Source organism: Bubalus kerabau, chromosome 5, assembly GCF_029407905.1.
Source record: "Bubalus kerabau isolate K-KA32 ecotype Philippines breed swamp buffalo chromosome 5, PCC_UOA_SB_1v2, whole genome shotgun sequence".
Classification (NCBI taxonomy): Eukaryota; Metazoa; Chordata; class Mammalia; order Artiodactyla; family Bovidae; genus Bubalus; species Bubalus kerabau.
Genome location: NC_073628.1, coordinates 4,869,998 through 4,884,353, shown reverse-complemented (window position 1 = coordinate 4,884,353; position 14,356 = coordinate 4,869,998). Strand labels below are relative to the sequence as shown.

General features: G+C 52.8%; 1 protein-coding gene across 1 annotated transcript in view; it reads right to left on the bottom strand.

Annotated features, from left to right (window-relative positions):
* The window catches only part of CPT1A (carnitine palmitoyltransferase 1A), a 60,952-nt gene extending 46,865 nt beyond the window's left edge, over window positions 1-14,087 (bottom strand). Inside the window, exon 1 of the mRNA XM_055580589.1 lies at window positions 13,964-14,087. The gene's annotated coding sequence lies outside the window, so the exon portion shown is untranslated. The remainder of the gene's footprint in view (window positions 1-13,963) is intronic.
* Between the last annotated feature and the right edge of the window lie 269 nt (window positions 14,088-14,356).

Below are 14,356 nucleotides of genomic sequence, written 5' to 3'. Positions count from 1 at the left end.
GCCTATATGGGAAAAGAATCTAAAAAAGTGGATATATATATGTGGATAACTGACTCTGCTGTACACCTGAAACATTATGAATCAACTATACTGCAATAAAAATTATTAAAAAACAAAACAAAACTCCCTGAATTTAACTAGAGATTTGCTTGGTTCAGACTAAAAACTAACTGTGTGTCTTAGGTGCCAAGCAGGAATTAGTGAATCAGATGACAAGGAATTAAGATGTTCCCTCTGCCAATCTAATGAGTGAAAAATCCATCCTGCATCCTGGCATTCACAGCCTCAAAGTTGGAGACATTTAGAGTTGTAATAGTGCCCCCTACAACCGTGAGGGCAATGCAAAGCAGAGATGCAGCAAAGGACCACTTCACACCCACCAGGATGGCAGTCATTAAGATGGGGAGAAATCAGAATCCTCGTGCATGGCTGGGGGGAATGTCAGTCTGGCAGCTCCTCAAATAGCCAAACGTAGTCACCATGTGACCCAGCAATTCTGCTCTCAGGCACATGCCCAAGAAAACTGAAAACGTATATCCACACCCAAACCTGTACACAGATGTTCACAGTAGCATTATTCATAATAACCAAAAAGTGGAAGCAACTCGAGCGTCCTTCCACTGACGATGGGTAAACAAAAGGTGCTCTATCCACACAACAGGATGCTATTCACAGGCAGTACAAAGGGATGAAGCGCTGACACACGACATCCTGCGCGGATGAACCTTGAACACTTGATGCCGAGTGAAAGCAGCCAGTCACAGAAGACCACACGTTGCTGCTGTTCGGTCGCTCAGTTGTGTCTGACTCTTTGCAACCCCATGGACTGTGGCATGCCAGACCACATGCTGAATGATTCTTGGTATGTTAAATGTCCAGAATGGGCAAAATCTACAGAGACAGAAAGCAGTGGCTGCCTAAGGCCAGGGGGAAGTGGAGAGTAAAGGAGGGGAGGGCGTCTTTTGGGGGTGATGAAATGTTCCCAAATTGAATGGGGTCACAGCTGAATATACTAAAAATCACTGACGTGTACATGTTAGATGGTTGGATGGGATGGGATGGGAATTATCTCCCATAAAGACTTGGGAATTCGTCCAGTGGTTAGGAGGGGCTTCCCTGGTGGCTCAGTGGTGAAGAATCTGTCTGCCAATGCAGGAGATGTGGGTTCAATCCCTGGGTCAGGAGGATCCCCTGGAGAAGGAAATGGCAACTCACTCCAATATTCTTGCCTGGAGAATACCATGGACAGAGAGGAGCCTGGCAGGGCTACAGTTCACAGGGTCGCCAAGAGTTGGACACGACTTAGCGACCAAATAAGATCATCACACGAGAGTGGTGGGGACCTTGCCAACAGATCGCCGAGCTGCTCCTCAGGATGTTCACGTGGAGTCGCTCAGGTGAGCAGCCCCGCCGTGAAGGTAAACGGGCCTGGAGCTGAAGCAGGACAGGGCCACCTAGGAGTGCCCTCCCCACTGGTGACTCCGCTGGCCTTGGGAGCGAACTGCCTCCAGGTGAGGCTGGGCGGCGGTGGGGCGGTGAGACTGCCTCCAGGTGAGGCTGGGCAGCGGTGGGGCGGCGGGACCTGCTCCAGGGCAAGGAGGCAGGCCAAGATAAACTCCTGGACACTCAGGAACTATGAGGAGCCCCAGTGAACAGGAAAAGAGGGGGACAACAGAGGATGAGATGGTTGGACGGCCTCCCTGACTCTATGGACATGAGTTTGAGCAAGCTCCGGGAGTTCGTGATGGACAGGGAAGCGTGGCGTGCTGCAGCCCATGGGGTCGCAAAGTCAGAGGAGACTGAGCGACTGAACTGAACTGAACCAGGAAATTTACTATATTAATACAGCAGGATGTTTTCTATCTTGAATCAGGAGAGACTGCCAACACACTAGAGCAAGGAATCACCCCTACACACCCTCTTCCTGGAAGGAACAGATATTAATACTTTGCCATGCTGATCAGAGACTGCTTGGCCCCAGCCCTCCCTTCCTGGTCTGCCTCCCTGGAGCCCCGAGGCACCCCTGACCTGGCCAGAATGGCCCTGCTGTCTCTGTGAGCACAGCTGGGAACCCCAACACGCTGCGAGAGGAAGGGCCCTGGGACCAGCTGGCAGGCCGGGCCTGTGTCTGGATCAGGGCCACTTAGCTGCACAGCTTCTTCTCTGGATCCCTTCAACCTTCCAGGATGAAATCAAAAGGCACTCCAGGGCCCCAGGGCCAGGCGAGTGGGACACATGGCGTGTGCAGCCTACGCCATGTGCCAGCCCAACCTCCAGCTTCCTCTCCCTTCTGGGCAAGGTCACCGGGCATGCAGACTGTCTTACCGTGGCGTGTGCAGCCTACGCCATGTGCCAGCCCAACCTCCAGCCTCCTCTCCCTCCTGGGCAAGGTCAGCGGGCATGCAGACTGTCTTACCGGTTCATCCCCTGGGGTCCTCTTCCAGCCCCCTTGCACCGGGAGTCAGTCACCCACAGGGCCCTGCCCGGGACCTGGACTTATATCAGTGTGGACGATTCGCTTGAAGCCCCACTGATGCCAGAACAAGTCAACTGAAAACCCATCTTGCATCCTTCCACACCCTCCCTGGCATCACTCCTTCAAACACCTCCAGCGCCTGTCATGCCCGGGCACGAATGGGTTGGGGTGGTCCTCACTCCATCCCCCACCTGCTGATGTGGGGGTAGTGGTACCATGCCCCTCCCCACCAGGATCACTCCCACCCCCACCCCTGGGTGGAGAGAGGTGGCTTCCCTGGGGACAAGGTATACTCGGCATGACCGCTGGGATCCACCCGCAGAACGTGCACCTGTGCCCCACGGTCTCGGGAGGTTGGAGGAGAGGAGAAGACCTGTGAACGGGCTCCCTTTCTGTCATTCCCTTGTTCCTGCAAACCATCCCTGGGCAAAGACTGGAGGCCCTCTGACAAGAACCCTGAGCTGGAGGGGACAGCGGGAGCACCTCTGAGGAGCACAGGCTGGCTGCTCCTCCCAAGGTCTGGCTGGGTGATTGGAGAAGCCCCTTGGGGACTATTCTTGATGCGAGGTCACCTCTTGCCAAACCGGAAGTGGCTGCTGATGGCAGCAAGCCCTCAGCTGCAGGGAGACATCCAGTGATTGATCTGATACACTGAAAACAAAGCCCTCTCTGTGTGTGCGTGTCTGCAGTGGGGCTGTCCAGGAATGTGTGCTAAGTCACTTCAGTTGTGTCTGACGCTTTTGCTACCCTATGGGCTGTAGCCTGCCAGGCTCCTCTGTCCATGTGATTCTCCAGGCAAGAATACGGGAGTGGGTTGCCATGCCCTCCTCCGGGGGATCTTCCTGACCCAGAGATAGAACCCAGGTTTCCTGCATTGCACACGGATTCTTTACCACTAGTGCCTTCTGGGAAGCCCCTGCAGTGGGGCTACATACCTGCTTATTCTCCCTGGCAGGACAGAAATCGCTGCCAGGTGCATCACGTGGAGGGTGCCCACCTGGAGCCCCACCTGCCGGTGATCATCCCCACTTAGGACACACCTGGGTGCTGCTGCCAGCCCCGCCCATCTTGGCTGAACGTGGGAACCCGGGGACCGTGCCACCTTAGAAACCAGGAGGGCCACTAGAGGAGAGAGACTGGCACGAAGGTCTGTTCCAGGGCACTTAAGCACCTTACGCTAATCTGCTCCAGGAAAACACCAAGATCCGGAATAAGATGCCCTAGTTGAGCATAATGACCTATTTCAGTTCAGTTCAGTCGCTCAGTCTTGTCCGACTCTCTGCGACCCCATGAATCGCAGCACGCCAGGCCTCCCTGTCCATCACCAGCTCCCGGAGTTCACCCAGACTCATGTCCATCAAGTCAGTGATGCATCCAGCCATCTCATCCTCTGTCGTCCCTTTCTCCTCCTGCTTCTAATCCCTCCCAGCATCAGTCTTTTCCAATGAGTCAACTCTTCGCATGAGGTGGCCAAAGTACTGGAGTTTCAGCTTCAGCATCATTCCTTCCAAAGAAATCCCAGGGCTGATCTCCTTCAGAATGGACTGGTTGGATCTCCTTGCAGTCCAAGGGACTCTCAAGAGTCTTCTCCAACACCACAGTTCAAAAGCATCAATTCTTCGGCACTCAGCTTTCTTCACAGTCCAATTCTCACATCCATACACGACCTATTTACTGCCATTTAAAAAATTCACACCTCTGGTCTTAAATTCCCTCCCAAGCTCAGACCCCCGTCACCCTCCTCTTTGGCCAGGCCCACCCACAGGTCCTGCTCTGTAGCCAGGGAACTCTGATTCACAACTGGGGTACCTTCCGCCCGTTTTTTTTTTTTTTTTTTTTAATTTCTCTTTCCCTGCTTCACACCTGGCTCACAGCTCCCTCTCCCAGGTGCCTGCCTTGGAATCCACATTCTGGAAGCACAGGAAATTCTATCAGTTACATCCAGCAATTTCAGCTGTACTTGCTGCGAAAATGACTTTCACTTGCCAATTATTCATTTAATCTCTCATCATAAGCTGTAAAGCTCCCCAGGACACAAATCCTTGTTGAATTCTCTGAACAAACCACAGGTGCACAGACAGTTCTCCAATCTGGGGGAAAATGCTGCAAGTCTCATTCAATTTTGGTAAAATTACCTTCATTTTAACAGTGTTGCCCAAAGCCAGCCCCAAGATTCTTAGCCAATGAATTGGTCTGTACTTTGTTTTTCAAATGTGTGCACTTTGCCTCTTTCTCCGCAGCCAATCCTTCAAACAAAAGCCGTTCACCTCGGAAGCCAGTGGCCTGCAAATCCTCACACTGGTCTTGTAATCAAGAAGTCATTCATAAGACTTTCTGTTTCCCTCAAGGGTATCTGGCTTCCTTCAGAGCGGTTCCCTGTTCTGCCCGCCGCCCCCGCCCCCACCACTGTGGTTCTGCAACAGGCTACAGGAAAGGAGGTGAAAGGTCTTCCAATGCAAAGTGCAGGTCAAGACTTCAAAAAGGCCTGGGGGAAAACTGAGGTGTGAAATCACCTCTATAATTCAAAGCAAAACAATAAAAACTTGCCAAGTGACAGCAGACTTCCAAGAAAACTTTATAGCAATGGAAATACACAATAAATCACATGCCAGAAGTTTTGCAATACGGTCTTGAAATTAACAGATGCTGAAGCTCCAATCCTTTGGCCACCTGATGCAAAGAGCTGACTCATTGGAAAAGACCCAGATGCTGGAAAAGACTGAGGGCAGGAGGAGAACGGGGTGACAGAGGATGAGGTGGTTTGGTGGCATCACCGATTCAATGGACATGAGTTTGAGCAAGCCCCAGGAGATAGTGAAAGTCAGGGAAGGCTGGTGGCCTGCAATCCATGGGGTTGCTAAAAGTTGGACAGGACTTAGCGACTGAACAACAAAGAAGTCTTTCAATATAGTCTTGAAATCAGTCTCAGGTAGACAGATAGATAAATAGGGCATACAGACTAATTTTTTGCTATTAACAATGAAGATACGAAACATTCTTTCTACCAAAGTGTTTGGCATATGCCAGACAATGTGATGCTTATTTTATCTGCATTAACCCATTTAACTCCCACCAGAATCCTAGGATATACTGATGCCATCTCATTTACTAAGACCAAGGCTTGGAGGTCAAGAAACTTGCCCAAGGTCACAGTTAGCAAACAGCAAAGCTGGGAATCAGGCCCAGGTCCAACTCCAAGTTAAGTGGTAAGCACTCCGTACAAAGTTCCACTTAAGATTCCTAAAGTTACGACACAGAAAAATTAGGTCACTCTATCGTAAGCAAAACGAGGTAACTTCAACCGGCAGTAAAAGGATAGGAACTGCAAACGTGGCGGGTGCCAACTCTCAAATTCTTCCCATGCTCCAGTATTCCCGCTGCTGCTGCTGCTAAGTCACTTCCGTTGTGTCCGACTCTGTGCGACCCCAGAGACGGCCCACCAGGCTCCCCCGTCCCTGGGATTCTAATTGCACAATTCACAAGCCCAAAGAGGCAAGTCCTGCCTTCTGTTAAAACCCATCTCATCCAGCAGCAAACAACTGAGCTAGAAATCCTCTGAGAAGAGGTCACCCCCAGGAAGTGATAGCTGAGCGCAGGATGAATTCACCAGGCAGGGTCTCCAGGCGCATAGCCAGTATCCCTCACCGGGGGAGGCTGGAGGACATCCCACCCCCTTTTTTAAAAAAATAAAAAATAAAAAATTATTTATCCCTGGCTTCCCTGGTGGCTCAGTGGTAAAGAATTCGCCTGCCAGTGCAGGAGATGTGGGTTCCATCCCTGGGTTGGGAAGATACCCTGGAACAGAAAATGGCAACCCACTCCAAAATCTTGGCTGGGAAACCACATGGACAGAAAAGTCTGATGTGCTACAGTCCGTGGAGTCGCAAAGAGTCAGACACAACTTTGTGACTAAACAACATTTATGGCTGGCTTGGGTCTTGGTTTTGGCATATGGGCTCTAAGTTCCCCAGTGAGGACTGAAATCTGTGTCTCCTGCACTGGAAGGCAGATTCTTAACCACTGGACCACCAGGGAAGTCCCTGGAAACCCTCTAGAAAGAAGCTACTGCAGGCGGAGAATGTGTAGCATCATCTTTAGCTGAGAGCAGAGCAATTATTTTAGCATCAACAACATATTCTTCTCCTGTCTGGTAAGCAGTGACTGGGAGGGTTCTGCTTGGCTACACAAAGCTGGTTCTGCCTTCCAGGACTGGCTCCAACTTGGGGAAACCGTGTTCCTGCTGTGCTTGATGGCCAAGGCGCTCTCCAGGCTGACCTCAGCACTGCTACCCAGAGCACTTCAGGAAAGCACCAGGAAGGTTCAGGAAGGCTTCTCCAGCCTAGGGGGTTCACGACTCTTCTTCCGTTCCTGCTTACTCTCTAGTATTTAGTATTCAGCCATTTGGCTGATGATAAGAGTTTAGGTGCGGGCAAGAATTAGCAAAATGAAAGGACTCCTCTCTACTTGAGTGTCGGCACCCAATCCCTGTGCACTCATGAGCCACGTCCTTATTCCCTTGCACACGTGATTCACTTTAATTGTGCTCTTGTGTTTTTTCAGTAACTGTGTACACAAACAAATTACTCTTTCCCTAATCTGATGGAGGTAAGAATGGGACTCAGGGGGGATTCTCAGATGGCTCAGAGATAAAGAATCCACCTGCCAGTGCAGGAGACAAGGGTTCAAGCCCTGATCTGGGAAGATCCCACAAGCCGTGGAGCAATTAAGCCCATGCTCTGCAACAAGGGATGCCACCGAAACAAGAAGCCTGCACACCAACAGCTAGAGAGTAGCCCCTGCTAACCACAGTTAGAGAAAGCCCAGCCAGCAACGAAGACACAGCACAGCCATAAATAAATAAATAAAATTATTTTAAAAAGAATGTGGGACTGAGAACACAGAACCCCCCTGTAAATTCTGGGGAGGGCTCTGTGCACAGGAAAGAGACAGGTATTTTCACTCATGAAGGGCTACATCTTGAATTCATGACTGAGCACTGAATAACCGCATTATTTAATAACTGCTTTATTTAAACTGGCCACATGGTTCATTTCTCACAGTGAAGTATATCATAATAAACCATTCACATTTACAGGGTAAAGATGCTGAGTCAAGGCAGGTTACAGGGGAATTCTGCATCATTATCCTTGTTTCTATGACTTTTGATAAACAACAGATTTTGCCTACAGAGCTGCTATAAAAATAAAGCAAATTCAAATGTAAGCCTTACACTGTGCAGTATCCACAACTGATGATTAATCAGATAAATCTTCGCAAGAAAAAGAATTGAGGAAAGGTCATCGAGGGCCATGTCTTTATAAGGAAAATACAGAATGTCTTGGGGACTCCCTGGTGGCCCAAGGGTTAAGACTCTGCTTCCACTGCAGGGGGCACAGGTTGGATCCCTGGTCTGAGAACTGTTAGGTGGCGCCCTGTGAAAGCAGGAGACAAAAGAGACTCGGGTTCGATCCCTGGGTCGGGAAGATCCCCTGGAGTAGAAAACGGTAACTCACTCCAGTATTCTTGCTTGGAGAATCCCCATGGACAGAGGAGCCTGGCGGGCTACAGTCCATAGGGTCGCACAGAGTCAGGCATGACTGAAGCGACTTAGCATGCAAGCAGGCACTGGAATAATATCCTAGAAGTCCTTCATTGGAAGGACTGATGCTGAAACTGAAACTCCAATCCTTTGGCTACCTGATTCAAAAAGCTGACTCATTGGAAAAGACCCTGATGCTGGGAAAGATTGAGAGCAGGAGGAGAAGGGGACGACAGAGGATGAGATGGTTGGATGGCATCACGGACTCAATGGACATGAATCTGACCAAACTCAGGGAGACAGAGAAGGACAGGGAAGCCTGCCGTGCTGCAGTCCAAGTGGTCACAAAGAGTCAGATGTGACTGAGCGACTGAACAACGACAAGCCGTGAGGTGTGGCCAACAAAACAGAAAAAAAGAAAATACAGAATTTGGCAGGCCCCAATTAACTGCACTACCTACTGAGGTGTTTTTCTCTGGATGCCCACCTGGAAGGACCTCCTCCAGACTGGCCAACATCAGCACAAGGGCCTGAGTGACGACAGCTGGGTGGGGCACGCATCCACCCAAGAGAGTTTGCAGAGCCTCTCCTCCCTACCATGGGGTGGTTCTCTCCAAAGACTTGGTGGGGGCGGCAGGGGGAGTGGGGGGGACACCCATGTGCTTCTCCTTTGCACCAAAAGTGCAACTGAACTGGTCAAACCACATGTTCCAATCTGGGGACTGCAGAAGGCAGCTGTACCCATAAAACCTGCCTACAGCCAAGGGTTTCACACCGGGGAAACTACTCTCACATCTGGCCCCTTAGGGATCCTCATAAAATCCCCGTGAGACAGGATGACAGGTGTCAGAGGCACTGGCTTAAAGAGGAGGAAATGGAAACCCAGAAATACACACAGCTGATCCGGTGTCATGTCCAGTGGGCCCAGGGGAGGGGGAGCACCAACACCCAGGCCCTTGACCTGCACAGTGGTCTGGGAAGCAGCCTGTTAGAGGAGGGGGCACAAGCTTCGGAAAACACAGATGGAGGTTCAGATTCCAGCTCTGCCATGTACTCAGATGTGTGTGTGTCCGTGTGTAAGTGTGTGTGGCCTAGAGCAAATGTCATTGCCATTCACAAGATCTGTTTCCTGGCAAATAAAGTATGCACATTGCTCATAACTCACATCAGGCCTCCGGCGCAGGAACAGACTTTGTACCTTTCCGACTGCAGCCGCAGGCCAGCAGCAGTCCTCCAAGAATGTAGGTCGCCATGTGGGTGCCATCCCGCCTCTTGCCACCGTACTTGATACCGCCACTAAATGTCTTTGACATTTAACAGCATCATTGCTATACTTCACTCTGCACAACAATCTATGCTGGCAAAAGTTGAAAGAACCCAAAATTCTGAGCATCACTGACTCAATGGACACGAGTTTGAGTAAGCTCCAAGAGTTGGTGATGGACAGGGAAGCCTGGCGTGCTGCAGTCCGTGGGATCGCAAAGAGTTGGGCACGACTGAGTGACTGAAGCGAACTGAAATCTTTTAAAAAGGGCACAGATGAGGTGACACTTGGGTAAAAATCAGTGATATAGGTATAATCTTACAAATGAAGTATTTCAGAAAAAACAAAGTCCAAGTTACGGTATAAAACAATTTTTTTTAAAGGCAAGGTTATTTTGTGTTTGTTTTCAGTACAAACCTGTACTACTTGTTTAATTGTGTGGGAGGGAGTGACTCCTTAGAAAGTCACTGCCTGTCCTTAAGGAGCTTACTGCCCTCCCCACCAGGATGCTGGAACACAACCTAACATATCCTGCTGAATGCTGTGTGTGTGCTGGGGGTCAAGAGCCTTGGGACCCCAGAGGAAGCCAGTATACTGGTGGGAGAGGAGGATCCTGACCCCTTGATGTGGGGAAGGACAGAGCTGGCAGGAGTCCCCGACCCCGGTAATAACAAGGTGAAGCAAGGCTTCCCAAGGGAGACCCAACTGTCCCAAAGGTCCCTCACTATCTTAGGAGAGTACAGCAATCCAGGGGAGGGACTTCCTTGGTGGTCTAGTGGCTAACACTTGGAGTGCTTCAAATGCAGGGGGCCCAGGTTCGATCCCTGGTCAAGGAACTAGATCCCACACGACGCAACCAAGAGTTCACAGGCTGCAACGGAAGAGCCCGCATTATGCAATGGAAATCGAAGCTCCCACGTGCCACAACTAAGACCCAGTGCAGCCAAATAAATGTTAAAAAAAGAAAAGAAAAGAAAACCTCACAACAATCCAGGGAAGAAAGGGACTCAAACTTTCCCTTGCAAATACCTGAATGCCTGCTCTGGGTCATGGAAATGGGGAGGAAGGCAAGTTCAAGAGCCATTTAGGAAGCAGAAGTAGCAGGTGCAGCTTAGGGGCCAGTTGGGAAGAATCTAGGAGGATCCTGACCTCCTGGGACATGGGAGTGAACCACCACATCCGGAGTGGGAGCAATTCCTTTCCTTTCTGCCTAGAGAACTTGGTGTCCAACGATCAGCTGATAAGCCCTCAGAAGTTGAACCTGGCCGCCCTGCTTCCCAACCCTCCATGGGGCCATTGCCCTACTGTACCGCAACTACTTTCAATTATTAACTTCCCGAAACATTGTTGGACATAAAAACAACTCACATGCAAAAAAAAAAGTAAAGGGCATTCCACAGTCACCTTACCTAAGGAGGTCAAGTTGGCCTCAGTCCAGGGCCTGCTGGGAACGCAGTGTCCACCTAATATTTGCTTGGGGCAAAAGGTGAAATTCACAAAAGGCAGCAAAATAATCAGAAATCAACAAGCAGAACATATTCCTTATTTGTGTTAACTAGCAGATTTTCTTTTAAATGCCCTGTACAGCCTAGACTATCTCTGCAGTTGTCAAAGAAACAATAGGGGTGGCTTATCGGGAGGGGCACGAGAGAGGTAGCCCGTTCTGTGCTGAATTCCCATTGGTACCCACTTCGTTTTGCATCCTGGGCTTGTGCTACCTATTTTTTTTTTTTTTTTAAACAGAAAAGTCCTCGTAGCAAAAGCTCAAAAGAGGGGCTCGGGCAGAGGACTCGTTGAAGTTGGGAGACAGAGAATCTCCGAAACACACTTGAAACAGACCAGCTGGAACAACAATTTTATTCTTAAAAGCAGCAATTTTTTCCGGAATTCAAAGTGCAGGCTTCCAGCGGCAGCTGCACTCGGTCGGGTCTGCCAACAACAACCATGCAGAGTGACTAAACACTTTTTTCCAACAAAGGAAAAAATGCATCCGATCAAAGTGCAGAAGCAGCCCGAGGCCCGGAGCGGGAGCGCGTTTCCGCCTCCCACCTTCCCACCGCCTTCAGACTCCAGGCTGCGACTTTAATTGCTCGCTTGGAAGGCGTCCTCGCCGCCGCCGCCGGCAACTGCGGTCGGCGCGCCCCGCCCCTCCCGCGGGCGTCACGTGACGGCTGAGAAAAGTAGGGGAAAGGTTACGGCGAGCCCCGCCCCCGGCCTGGCGCGTCCAGGGCGCGCAGATCCTGTTCCACCGGCCCGGCCCAGAGAGACCTTCCGGAGCGATCTGGCGCGCGTCGCCAGCGCTGTCACCCTGGAGGCAGCAGGCGACAAAAAGCGCCTTGGGGTGGGAAGGCCTGCGTGGTCAACCTTGGGGACAGCGAAGAGCCTGGTGTCCCCGAAGACAACCCACGTCAGAAGGGCGGCGCCGCGCCCAGCGAGCGCACGGCGCCTCCGGAAGGGGCTCACCGCGAAGCCCGAGAACAATTAACGGTGCTTCCATGAACCCGCGCGCGGGGCCAGGGTTGCGTAAGTCCGCGCCCTCGCCCCAGGACTCCCCAGCCACCCAGGCTTGACCGCTCGGTGACCACGGGCCCGGGACTAAGGGCGGCAGCGACGCCAGGTGCATTCTTGTTTTCAGTACAAACTCGAAAGGTTATTTGGGCCGGTGCATGACGCCCATTTCTGCCAGTCTGATACAGAGTGTGTGCACGGCTCAAGGTGGCCCTTTTTCCGATTCTCACACCTGTTTAGATGGAGTTCAGCATTCAAGATCAGATCTCGCCACACATCTTAGGAAGGAAACCGGTCATTTACATACGAAGGAGCCCTGGAGCCCGCAGAAGCAGAACCACCCCGAACTCGGCAAGAATGCAGCCTCCAGTTCCTATCACAACTAAACACTCCCCTGCCTCCACGATAAACAGTATCACCTTAAATAATTTGGAAAGTTTGGGGGGACTGATGCTTGCTGGCATTAAAAAAAAAAAAAAAAGACCAGTGTGCTTGACCATTTTTTATTCGTTTGGCTTGGAGTTTAGGAAATGGTAACCCACTCCAGTATCCTGGCCTGGAGAATCCCATGGACAGAGGAGCCTGGTGGGCTACAGTCCATAGGGTCGCAAAGAGTTGGACACGACTGAGCAACTACCCTTTCTTTCTTTCTTAGAAGTAAGTAAACATGCTTGAATATCTGGAATGACCAGAAACCGGACTCCTGTGTGAGAAAATGGTGTAACAACAACAACAAAAGGTGTAATAAAATACACGTTTCAGGAGGTTAAGCTGAATTTCATTTTATTAGGTAGCTTACAAAGTTATCAGTTTCCTACTAAAATCTGCCCTTCAATATTTTAATATCACATGAAGCGCAGAGGAACCAAGAGTAGTTCAGAGTTGGGAATATTAAGTTTGCTTTGTATTCAACCTGATGACGAGATTTTTAACTCTTGGAGTGAAGAGTACGATCATCCTTCTCTTTGGCATTAATGAAAGTCAGCCGCCGATTTACAATATAAAGACGCCGACCCACGGTCTTTCCAAACAAAACGAAAGGGACTGGCTGTCCGCTCGCCTAGGGAGTTGGGGTTAGGGACTGACGGAGCCCGGGATGCTCCACCGCCCTGACCACGCCGTCCGGGCTCGCAGGCCAAGTTCGCCTGGGCCTGGTCACGTGAGGCCCCCACACCCTCCCACCCCCCGCAAGTCAGTTCCCTGCCCCGGCACGACCTTGGGCTGCCTCCGCGGCCACCTGCCCTAGACCGCGCGCCGCACGCGGGGATGGAGGACACTCGCGAGGAGGACTCAGGCCAGGCGCCCCGTTTCGAATGCACCTAGGGCGCTCGGACTGCGCCTGAGTCCCAGCGCCAAGGGCGTGTCCCCACCGCTGCACTGCGGGGGCGGACGCCTGGAGGGGGGTCGGCGGCGTCCTTCTGAGTCCCCAGCGTCCCTCTGGCTCCCGCTTGGGATCGGCCCGCGATCCGGCGACTGCACCCCAGACCCAATCCACCCCAGGAGGGGGAGGGATGGGGCGAGGTCGAGAAAGGATCCGCAGCGCCCTGCTCAAGTCCCCTGCCAGGTCCGGAGGGCTGAGCATCACTCCCCCTGCCCTACTGCGGATCCCCAGACCCAAACCACTTCGGCGAGGGGAGTAGGGTACAAGGAGAGGAGAGGGAGCCGGCGGTCCTGGTGGCCCCCGGCCGGGGGCATCGTGCCAAGTCCGGAGAGTCAAGCACCCCGTCAGCTCCCGCACAGTACCTGTCCCCAGGCCGACCGACCCTCGGACTGACCCCCAGACCCAAACTACCCACTTCTTGAAAGTGAGGGTGAGATAGGAAGGGAAAGAGAGCCGGTGGCCTTAAGGGCCCCCGGCCAGAGGAGTCCTGCTAAGTTCGAAGGGCTGAGCATCCCTAACCTGCAGCCGCACCGGACTGCTTTCCTACGCCAGGGTCGCGGACCCCCTAGACCCGGTCCGCTGCGGGGTATGTGGTGTCCCTCCTCGCTCCAGTTTCGAGCTCTCCACGAACCCCGCGTCCCTCGGCGGCCCCAGCCCAAGAAGTGTTCCCCCCCTTGCCCCGCCTCGATCGGGACCCCTGCCGTCCCCGTCCGCAACCGGCCCCGGGCCCCGCCGCAGCCAGTGCTCGGCGCCAGCCCGCCCTCCCCGCGGCGCGCGGACTCAGCCCGGCCTTACCGAGTCTGCGGACAGAGGTGCAGCGGCAGCGACAGCGGCGGCCGAGTGAGCGAGCGGCGAGCGGGAGCCGGGGGCGGGAGGACCGCGAGTGAGGCTGAATGCACCCGGCGCCGGCCGAGGCCGATTGGCTGAGGCGCTCGGGGCTGCGGCCGCGCGGGCGGCGACTCCGGGCGCCAGGCGGGCCGGGGGCGGGGCCTGGACGGGGTGGGGCATCCTTAGGGGCGGGGCGCCCTGGGCAGCTGGGCCCGCGAGGAAACTGAGGCTGGCGGGGGGGTGTCACGCCACCTCCGCTTCGGCAAGCCTGGGGCCTAGGGGAGACTTCTCGCCCTGCGAACCTCAGTTTACTCATCTGAAAAATGGGCCAGCTCATTAGGGCTATGCCCATAAATGCGC